Here is a 12153-nt window from a genome sequence, read left to right as displayed (position 1 = left end):
TGTGTGGTGGCTTTCTACTTTGGTGGACGTGGTGCTATGCAGCTTTGCGTCTGGGCTGGATTTGTTTGAACTTGCTGCCACCTCCTGGGGATGAGTCAAAAAGGATCGACCTTGTCTAGGTAAACATTCCAGAAGAATCTGCTTTGCCTGATTAGGCAACCTTCTTACTTACTCTAGGCCTCGCCTTCATCTTACCTGGGAGAATTTTCTCTAAAGTATAGAAAATAATATTTTAAAGGCCATGTTGTACTAACACCAGACCGGCTTTTCTCTTTGAAGCCAAATCACTGCAGAGCTCTGTTTCATCAAATAAGACATGACCAGCCCTAAAAACCCTTTGATTTTTTTTTTAAAATTAATTTTGGGTTTATGTGATTGTGTTGTGATGCATTGCCATTTTTCCCAGGTGTTTAACTAATAAAGTGGCTAACCACAGTTTTACCTATTATAGCTACTGACAACAGGTGTGCATAAAAAAAAGTGCTTACATAACTGACTAAAACATAAAGGTTTTTGTTTCCACATATAGTAAGCACAGTTAACGTTTCCACCAATCAGAGGACGAGAGGTGACGGTATTGCCCAATCACTGGCATCAAAGAGTTTCTGTCACGAGTGTGTTTAAGTTCAGTACCAAGGACAGCGACACAGTCTTGCTATATAAACAGTGGAACTACACGTTTATTAAAATGACCCAGAAGTGTGTTATGGAACTGTTATTGCAGATAATTCATGCAGGAGACCGAGAAGCCTCCTGGATTAAGCTTGAAGCCAAAGAAAACAAAGAATAAGCAACCTGCTAACCAGAAGTATAGTCCCCAAGTCGCAACGATTACTGTCAGCTTTATTTTTCTACCCGTTTCTATTCTTATTCTGTGGGATAAGGGAGCACACTGAGGTCTTGTAGTATCTTCAATATTGGATAAAGAAGCCCATAAATAGAAGATGTCTTAAGGAGTGAGACGCAGCGAGAAAAGTGCACTCCAGTAAAAGCTCCACTGAGCATGACCTTTTTCAGACTCCTCGAATAATAAAAATAAGAACTGCAATTTTTATTCAGTTTATTAGAATGTAAATAAACTCGTATGTTTTAGATAAAGAAGAATTCCGAATAATGATCCTCAGTGTAGAGTGAAGGCTTTGAATATCTCATCAACTGCAGTGCATAATATCAAAGAGTCCAAAGACTTGGAGAAATCTCTGTGTGCAAGGAACAAGGCCAAAGATCAGTATCAGTTACTGTGATCATCAGGCCCTCAAGCAGCATTATCACAGAAATCCCTGCATGGGCTCAGGAACACTTGCAGAAATCACCATCTGTGAATACAACTACAGGTTGAAGCTCCATCACGCAAAGAAGAAGCCATATGTGAGTGTGATCCAGAAATCTGCCGTGTTCTGTGGATAACTCATTTGAAATGGACTGAGGCAACTGTGGAAAACCGTTCTGTTGTAAAACAATACAAAACTTTAAATTCGTTTTGGAAAACATGGACGCCGTGTTCTGCAGACTAAGTAGGCGAGGGATCACCCAGTTCATATATATGTGTGTGTGTGTATATATATATATATATATATATATATATATATATATATATATATATATATATATTCAAATGTGGTTTCCGTTTGAAAGGGGCCTCAGTTGAGATGGCTTTTAGTTCAGCAGGCAGCTTGTTTCAGAGGCAGCAGCTCTGAGCTCCCCCATAAGTTTTAGTTCTAAATTTGTGAACAGCTAAGAGACTTTTACCTGCAGATGAAATTTAGTCCAAAAGGACAATGAAGTGGTTTTCGTTGTCTCACCCATGTAATAATCTCACTTTATGTTTTAGAACAAACTATGCAAAAGCTGAACCACTAGAGGGAGGAACAGCTTCTCTTTTCCAGCTCTGTGTGGCTTCAGATTCTCTGAGCGTGCCCGTGTGCGAGATCTGATTACTTCAGCTGCTCTTTATTAAGAAATTAAACGCCCTACCTTTTCTGTGGGACAGATTGAAAAAAAAAAGATCCCCCTTCCCGAGATCCTGTTACACACAGTGTCCATGTGGCCTCTTTCTATTTGTCTGCTTTCCTTTTTTTTTCTTCTGAAAAACCAATTCTTTCCACGAGTCACTTGCTCAGACAGTTGCTGGAATGCTCTGTATACTTGTGTGTCAATACCTGTTTTCTTGTCCAGAGCGCTCTCTCGTCAGCCCTTTATAAAAACAGCCTCTCATATTTGCAGATAACACTTTGAAGAAATTGTCAATTTGGGAAGCGGGAGTACAGAGAGGCAGAGAGGCTTGACTGCTGAGCTGGAACAGACAGATCTGCATTCTTTTTTTCTTCTCTTCTTTCCTTTTCTGTGCTCCTTCCTCTCTACATGTCTGTATTGGTTATAACTAAGCCCGCAGATGTGTTTGTCAGCCCCGGTCTATGACATCGAAATGGTTTCTGATCATTCCAAACATTTCTCCCAGTATTCCCAAGGCCCCTCATGTCATTTTTCCCTCAGAAAAGAAAGCTTTTCATTGCTGACCTTTTTATTGAGAAAGCCCTCCCTGAAAAACTGGCCTGGTTTTGGTTCATTCTTTGTGCACTGGTGTTTTTAAAGCAAATACATTTTCACTTTCACAGTTTTAGAAAAACTGTTCTGTGTTGGTACCTAATACAGGACCAATCCACAATTGTATTTGTGAGTTTATTTGCATGCTGTGTTTTTCAAACCTGTGTATCCTCACATCTGTCTGTGTGCAGTGAACCTTCTCTAATACCTGTCACATAGATCCAGCTGGCCCCAACAGTCACGTCTGTACTTCAAGCAGCCGCAGGGCTCCCAGTCACTCAGACGTGATGGTCAGATCTTCCACGGATGCACTGAAGTCGTGTGTTTAGTAGAATCTCTCCTTTCACATTTTTAACGGCCTTTTAAAGGCTGATTGAATTTCATTGTTGATGATGATGATGTTCTTCAATGCTGGTTAGGCCTGACTGAAATATTGGACATGCTGCTACTTCATTGTTTTATCACAAATACACTGCTCAGAAAATAACATAAAATAAAATAAAGGAACGCTTTGAAACATCTCAGTGGGAAAAACGTCATGCTGAATATCTATTCTGATATAAACTGGGAATGAAAGGATGCCACATTGTTTGATAGAAATGAAAATGATCAACCTACAGAGGGCTGAATCAAAACACACTGACAAACAGAGTGAAAACATGCAGCAGGCTAGTCCATTTTGCACTGGTGGTCCTGCCAATTCTGGTATTCTATGACGAATCCCAGTCGGGCTCCACAGTGCCAGGCAGTGAGCGTAGGGACAACTAGAGGCCCTCAGTCCACCCTCATGAAGTCTGCTACTGATTGTTTGGTCAGAGACATCCACGTCCTGCTGGAGGTCATTTTGTAGCTCTAGCAGTTCTCATCATGTTCCTCCTTGCACAAAGAAGCAGATACCAGTCAGCTGATGGGTTAAGGGTCTTATACAGCCCTTCCATGGAGACACAGCAAACTTTCAGGCAATGGCACATATTGATGCACCATCCTGGAGGAGTTGGACTACCTGTGTAACCTCTGTAGGTGGTTACCAGTAGTGACACTGATACTAGCCAAATGCAAAACTACTGAAAAAAAAATAGTCAGAAAAGATGAGGAGAGAAAACATTTTAGTAGCTTCCAGATGTAAAAATCATTGCTGTTTTAGGGGTTGTGGCATTTTTCCCTTCTAGTGCACCTGCTTTTAGCTTCATTAACACCAAAGCAGCTGAAACTGATGAACAACTTGAATTGATGCTGTATTGTGTGTTAAAAAAAACTTAGCTGGATTATTATGTTTACAGTGCTCTCAGCACTGTCTGCAGCAGGTGTAGGAGAGTAGCATCACAGCTGAGCACATGATGGTGCAAGGTCAACCTGTGTCTACATGGAAAAATGTCAGAGACTTTGTAAAGCACATGGCTGGTATAATGAATTATACACATGGAGAATATCAGCAGTGTGTGCCTCACCTTTCACTCTGTTAGAGCTGGGATAGGCTCCAGCTCTATGGATGGATAGTTTGCATTGCCTGCCATGCACAGATAGTATTGGAAAGCAGTTGAAAGTGAAAGTTGCTTTTCATTCTTCTTATTTGATCTGACTGATACATTTCTACTAATTATAATGTTGTGTTTAGATATTTGCTCCAGTTTCTGTTTAACATCAACCTACAACTTCAAAGTTGATAGATAATAGTGGGACAGTTAGTTCAATCTGGGGTCCAGTTTTCACTAAATAACGGATCCACGAGGACAGCATGTAACGCCCCTTCCATTTCCGCAGAGGAATTAAACTCAGTTTGACCTGCGGAAACAAAGCATATTGTCGTGTCCCATCATGCACAAGGCTCGCTGTAAGTGCATGAATGCGATCTGAAGAATAGTCTGCCAGCCGTTCTTTTCCCTCCGTGCTCCTCATTATTTCCTCTGTGAATGTCATTAAAGGAAAAGCTTCCTTTTCCTGTGACCGACTCAAGCCCTGTTTGACCTTCCACCGCTGTTTTAAGGCTAGACGGAGGGCAGGGAAAGAGAAAAAAACCTGTATGTGTGTGTTGTCAAACCAGGAACAGACAGCTGACATTTTAATGGCATTTCTGGCAGCAGGTGTATTTGAAAGAATCTTTTCAACAAAAAAAAGAAAAAAGGCTGAATTCCTGTCTCTTCTTTTGATCCCTATTGTCTCTGATGACCGCCAGCTGGACCCCAGTTTGCAGCAGAGAGCAAAACAACACAGCCGCTACAACTTTCTGCTCCTTGAAGGCCGCACGTCCAAGACCTCCACCTCCTTTTGTTCACAGTTTGCTTTTACAATAGTCTCGAAGATAGAAGTGCTGAATTAATTGGACATTTGCATTTGTTGGATTTTAATGAGGCTAATTAGCCCGGCAGATCACAGTTAGGTCTGAGAGCTTTGCCCGGATACAGAACAAGGTGTGAAAACACGCTCCAAGCTGAGGATGCAGTAATTGTCCCCTCATCCAGCTCAAAACTTTCACCTTTTGAAGTGGTTTCCCAGGTTAGAGTCTCCCTAATTGTGACCGTCTAATTAAGTGTGAGAAGAAGTGGAAGCACTGGGAATGCTTTTTCTTGCTATCCTTCCTCCGAGTGTGATTATGTTCCAAAATTAGCCCAAACGAAGTGCACAAAGCAGATTGCTGTGGCAAGTGCTGCACACAGGAATGTTGTTAATAACAATCTCCTCTCGTTTCGTTGTGTAGCCGATGTTGGCGTTGTGTCCTCAGTATCAAACAATCAGCTAAATGGTGTAAAAATATCACAGTGGCTCTGAAGTGCAAAGCAACAAACATTCTCCAAGTGTTCTGTCACGTGTCACAACCTTTTGTGACAGCTTGTGTGAAATGTGGTGTTCTTGTGACTTGTTGGGATGTGGTCATCACAAAAAAGGCAAAGGTCATTCCCATCTTCGAGGCCAAGGTGTGAAATCTCTGTGATATGTTGCCCTGCACCTGAGGTAAGTTTTGAGTGGGGGCTGAAACACCCTAGAAGGGATCTAAAGACATTGTAGGTGGTTGATATCAGCCACCTACAGAGATCCCTTCCCAGACATTTCAACTCCCACTCACACCTTGCCTCAGCTGCTCAAGGCTTCCAGAAACACTTCTTTAAAAAAAAATCACAGGAGAAAAACATGAAAAAGGATCTTGTTCTCAAATGAAAACGTTTGGCCATTTGGAGGACACGTTTCTCCATGAAAAACAGATATCATGCCATCTCACGTTTTTATGAGTGAAAAACACATTTTCATACACATCCCACCCCACAAAATGTCAGACCCCATCACAGCCAACATGTATTATCTTTGAATGGCATGTGATCAACACTGACTGTATCTAACATGGCAACGTTTCTGTCTTCTGTAGTTGCTGGAATGCACAGAAAAAATCATAAAACTCAATATTAGAATCACCTTGATCGAATGATGTGTTTCAATCTGAGTCAGAGCCTTAAAGGTGTATTTCACCATTTTTGACATATTGATGTTTTATGTAGAGATGGACCGATCCGATATTACGTATCGGTATCGGTCAGATACTGACATAAATTACTGGATCGGATATCGGAGAGAAATAAAAAATGTAATCCGATCCATTAAATATCACGAAAGCACCTCACAAAACTTGCAACATGGCGTAACTCGGCTCATAACCGTAGCACGTCGGAGCAGTGTGCTCACATAGAGCAGCTGTATGTATTTGTAGCCTCGCTACCAAACCAGCATTTCATCTCTGAGGAAGTTATCCCAGAGAGACATAAAGCAAGTGTGTAAGTTCATCTCTGAATGTTTGTAAAGCATTCCAGCGTTAAGCTTAACAACCGATATATGGACCGACTGCCTCTTCTCCCTCTCCTGTAGCTACTTGAATCACAAAACTGCTTAATGATCAGCTGATCGGCTTTTCTGTCGAGAGTCCGTCTCTCTTGTTTGTTTATCGTCCACTTTGCACCAGAAAGAGGAAACCAGCGGCTGAACAACAGCAGCACGTTTAACCTTGATAAGCTGTTGTTAGAATTTATTTAATATTACTTTCTACACCAGGATCCTTTTCTGGTAACTGTGTAGGGGCGGATCTAGCAAAGTTTAGCCAGGGGGGCCGATAGGGCATGAACAGGGAAAAGGGGGCATAAAGACATACTTTTCTTTCTTATTCTCATTTAAAAAGTGTAGCTTTTAATAAATGATTATCTGAATCTTACACCCAAAGGTTTAATCTGATGTAAAATGTATAGAAATCCATTACTGTATACAGGGAGTGCAGAATTATTAGGCAAATGAGTATTTTGTCCACATCATCCTCTTCATGCATGTTGTCTTACTCCAAGCTGTATAGGCTCGAAAGCCTACTACCAATTAAGCATATTAGGTGATGTGCATCTCTGTAATGAGAAGGGGTGTGGTCTAATGACATCAACACCCTATATCAGGTGTGCATAATTATTAGGCAACGTCCTTTCCTTTGGCAAAATGGGTCAAAAGAAGGACTTGACAGGCTCAGAAAAGTCAAAAATAGTGAGATATCTTGCAGAGGGATGCAGCAGTCTCAAAATTGCAAAGCTTCTGAAGCGTGATCATCGAACAATCAAGCGTTTCATTCAAAATAGTCAACAGGGTCGCAAGAAGCGTGTGGAAAAACCAAGGCGCAAAATAACTGCCCATGAACTGAGAAAAGTCAAGCGTGCAGCTGCCAAGATGCCACTTGCCACCAGTTTGGCCATATTTCAGAGCTGCAACATCACTGGAGTGCCCAAAAGCACAAGGTGTGCAATACTCCGAGACATGGCCAAGGTAAGAAAGGCTGAAAGACGACCACCACTGAACAAGACACACAAGCTGAAACGTCAAGACTGGGCCAAGAAATATCTCAAGACTGGTTTTTCTAAGGTTTTATGGACTGATAAAATGAGAGTGAGTCTTGATGGGCCAGATGGATGGGCCCGTGGCTGGATTGGTAAAGGGCAGAGAGCTCCAGTCCGACTCAGACGCCAGCAAGGTGGAGGTGGAGTACTGGTTTGGGCTGGTATCGTCAAAGATGAGCTTGTGGGGCCTTTTCGGGTTGAGGATGGAGTCAAGCTCAACTCCCAGTCCTACTGCCAGTTTCTGGAAGACACCTTCTTCAAGCAGTGGTACAGGAAGAAGTCTGCATCCTTCAAGAAAAACATGATTTTCATGCAGGACAATGCTCCATCACACGCGTCCAAGTACTCCACAGCGTGGCTGGCAAGAAAGGGTATAAAAGAAGAAAAACTACCGACATGGCCACCTTGTTCACCTGATCTGAACCCCATTGAGAACCTGTGGTCTATCATCAAATGTGAGATTTACAAGGAGGGAAAACAGTACACCTCTCTGAACAGTGTCTGGGAGGCTGTGGTTGCTGCTGCACGCAATGTTGATGGTGAACAGATCAAAACACTGACAGAATCCATGGATGGCAGGCTTTTGAGTGTCCTTGCAAAGAAAGGTGGCTATATTGGTCGCTGATTTGTTTTTGTTTTGTTTTTGAATGTCAGAAATGTATATTTGTGAATGTGGAGATGTTATATTGTTTTCTCTGGTAAAAATAAATAATTGAAATGGGTATATATTTGTTTTTTGTTAAGTTGCCTAATAATGCACAGTAATAGTCACCTGCACACACAGATATCCCCCTAAAATAGCTAAAACTACAAACAAACTAAAAACTACTTCCAACAACATTCAGCTTTGATATTAATGAGTTTTTTGGGTTCATTGAGAACATGGTTGTTGTTCAATAATAAAATTATTCCTCAAAAATATAACTTGCCTAATAATTCTGCACTCCCTATATAGTAACTATTAAGTCTAATATACCCTAGTAAGCTATAATACTTTTTCCTTTAGGAAGGTGCGATCTGTGCAGTCTGCAATTCTGATGAAGAAAGATGTTGAATCTATTTAATTATTCTTCAAAATTAATTGATTTCTGTGCATTTGCTTTTCACACTGCATCAAATTAAAGTTGATTACGTCGAATAAGTATCATGAGATGGGGGGTGGTTCCCTATTTTTTTTTTTTGCTGGGAGTTTGCAACCCTATTAGTTAGGTTGCTTAATATTTCTGCTAAGTACTCTTTAAAATACCAGAATAGGAAGGATTGAGTAGGTTTAAGTTTATTAGATTGATCAGTATTGCTGAGCTATGAAATATTTTGGGTGCAGTGTATTTTTTATATACAGGTATAGCAGAATAGCTTTAGTGTTGTTGTTTATTTAAACTTGAGTATGAACTTATACAAAATGCAGCAAGATATTTAAAAAACAGTTTTATTGATTAAAAAACACTATATCGGATTCATATCGGTATCGGCAGATATCCAAATTTATGATATCGGTATCGTATCGGACATAAAAAAAAAAGTGGTATCGTGCCATCTCTAGTTTTATGTAAAAACTGTTACTTTGTTTCTTTTGTTAAAAAGAATTTTTTTTATTATTATTATAACAAAACTGTGAAAGTTTTAACTCGTGCAGAGGGCAGTCTATTTTTGGGAGTTCTTATTTAAGAAAAAGAAAGCATCTGAGAGCTTAAAAAATTAAATATTTCTTTTTAAAGAAAAGAATAAAAAGAGAAATATCCTGGTAATTTTCTGCCATTTTTGCCATTTTTACCATAAATGATGAATGGTAAAATTCAATGTGTGGTTAAAAACATAGGACTAGCATCCATTCTGATCATTGCTGAAAACCACATATGATGTAGTAAATGCTGTCAGTGTCAGTCAGGTGGGAGTGTGGGGAAACCAGAAAAGATTGCAGCAGAGTTACTCTGAATGTGCAGCGCTTCCTTCTTTTCTTTGAAGTCTCACAAGAGAAGGTGTACATTTCTTTAGTTCCTCAAAAGGGAAAAAAAATGACAAACATTATATTAAAGACAACACATAAAGGGACACTAGAAAGGGGGGATGATTTCGTTTGAGTCTTCCAGTTGCTGACAGCTTAAATTTTTGGAGAGAATCAGATCAGAGAACACACCCAGCAAAAGAAACCAAAAAAACAAGGTTGAAACAAAACTTCAGACCAGAACGAGGAAGGCTCGGGAGATAACTCATAAAGAGACGCTCGGGTATTAAAGGAGCCCTTCACCTGCACTTGTTAATCCGTGTTTGCTCCATCTTACGTGCTTCTTCTCTGCCTCTCATCTCACCAGCTTTCCACCTTCAAACACTTGGGCAGGTGAGCTTACTTCAGCTCAGCTGGATTTCTTCATGTTGCAACAGGGTTACTATATTTTCTGCTCCTTCTCTCTCTTGCATTACCCTTCTACTGCACACATCTACTTCTTGACAGCTTCGCTCTGTACTTTTGTATTTTGAATTTTAAGCAAGCCTCACGCACCCGTACCATCGCCGGCACTTCTGGATTCTTTGAGTAAGCCCTTGTCTCAGCTGTCTCAGCCACATCTCTTTCTCTTGGAAAAAGCAGCGAGACCTTGTTTGGTTCCTCTGATACTTAGTCCAAATGTGCTGTGTTGATTTAACAACTGAGAGGTCGGTAGATTTGGGTGGAAAACTCGAAGGAGAGGACGGTGTTTTCCGCTTCTAAATGCGTACTTTCAGCTTTTCATTTTTGATGATATCTCCCTCCTCACTTTCAGCCTGGAAAAGAATCAGGCCACCTCTGTGGGCGGCCAACCGTTCAGACAAGGGAAGACTATTCAACACGTGGAGCAGACAACATGTCGACAGTTCCAGCTGAGTTGCCATCACCCCCGGATCAAATGATTTTCAGTTGTGGATGGTGCTGTAGCTCCTCAGTGTCCACAGGACAGCAGAGCTGCCTGTCAACAGGCTGCAGAGAGCCGTGACAATGCAGTCTTGGCTGGGAGCTGTCAAGTTATACTCACGGCTGCAGTGTGCTGCTCCTACTACAGTGAATTATATGGCCTTACAGTCTCACATGCTAAACCTGTAATAAATACAGAGTAAGCATGCCGCTGATTTAGGGCTCATTGTGACATCGATAGTGTCACTGATAAGTAATAAACCTCATCTGCGATAAACATTATGGACAAAAACTATTGGGTTACACATCTTAATCTTTGAATTCAGCTATTTAGACGACCTTTTTTAAACATTTGTAAAAGAATGGGTTGTTCTAAAGAGCTCAGTGAATTAAAGTGTGGTGCTATAACAGCATGTCACCACTGGAACAAATCAGTTTGTGAATTTTTTTCCCCTCTTAGATGTTCCACACCAGCTTTAAGTGGTATTTCTGCAAAGTGGAAATGTTTAGGAACCACAGTGACACAGCTTTGTAGCAACACAAAGAACTCCAAACCTCCACTGGGATTAACATCAGCACAAAAACCGTGTGCCGGGAGCTTCATGGCATGTGCTTCCATGGCTGAAAAGCTCCTGTGGGTGTAACTTGTAGATGGTCCATGTTGAGCAGGGATGTCAAACTCAAGTGAGATGATAGATCTCAAGTGGGCCAAACCAGTAAACACTGCTCTTTGTGTTGGTTTAAGTATGCATTTTGCCTTAATATAAGAAAAAGAAGTATAATTTCAGAAGTACATTTCAGTTTTTTGACATGATAAAAATAATGATGCTGTGGTAAATTAAAGAAATATGTCAGCACAACTCTGACCTTAGAGGTTCTGGTTGCTCATCACACATCGACTGTCCTGTAATCATAAAACAGAAGGTTTTTGTTAATTTGTGAAAAATGTCCTTTTTCTTTTTTTTTTGACAACCCAGAAAAAGCTGCAACTTCTATACTAGAATGTGAAAAAACCCTTTTCTGTCATTTTATGTATTACTTGATTACTTTGTTGTAGTGTGACTGACCACGTGAGAGATCTTTGTCAGCAGGAAAAGCTAAAAAAAATGTATTAAAAAACACTGTTAAAAGTCCCCCTGTGACAGACTGGCAACCTGTCCAGGGTGTACCCCGCCTCTCGCCCTATGACAGCTGGGATAGGCTCCAGCACCCCCCGCGACCCTGAAAAGGATAAGCGGAAGCGAATGGATGGATGGATGGATGTTAAAAGTCCTCCTTCACATTTTCCAAAGCAGTCCAGGAGTGCAAATTAGGGTGTTTACTGGGCCGATTCTGGCTGTTTCACACCCCTGATATAAAGTATCTTAGGTTCAGATCTGGTAAGAGACTTTTACAGAATTTAAATAATTTCTTATCTCACTCCTCCTGATGAAAAATGAGCTACAACATTGAAAACAATTTGCCCTGCTGTGCAAAGCTGTGACAGATTCCTCTCGCTGTCCCACTGATGTGAGCTTTCTTTCTTTCTCTGCTTTTTTTAATACAGCTGGAGTTTTTAAGAAGCTCACATTTCTGTCTTCCTCCTGTTTCTGTTTAAAAAAAGTGAAAGCAGGGAGAAGAGGAAGCCAAGACATTTCCTCTGGAACAGTGAACAGTTGATGGTGTGCTTGTGTTATACTGTACCTGTTGTCTTCTTGCCACAGATTTTTAAACATTTGAAGTTTCATATCAACTTCTTTATTGCCACGTTTTTGTTTGGCATCCATATTTAATTATAAATCTAACAACGTATCTGTCCTGTCTCCCTCCCCTCATCCTAACCGCTCACAGCAGATGGCCCCGCCCCTCCTTGAGCCTGGTTCTGCTGGA

Source organism: Simochromis diagramma, unplaced genomic scaffold (assembly GCF_900408965.1).
Source record: "Simochromis diagramma unplaced genomic scaffold, fSimDia1.1 OVJJ01000413.1, whole genome shotgun sequence".
NCBI classification, from domain to species: domain Eukaryota; kingdom Metazoa; phylum Chordata; class Actinopteri; order Cichliformes; family Cichlidae; genus Simochromis; species Simochromis diagramma.
Note: the sequence above shows the minus strand (reverse complement) of the source record.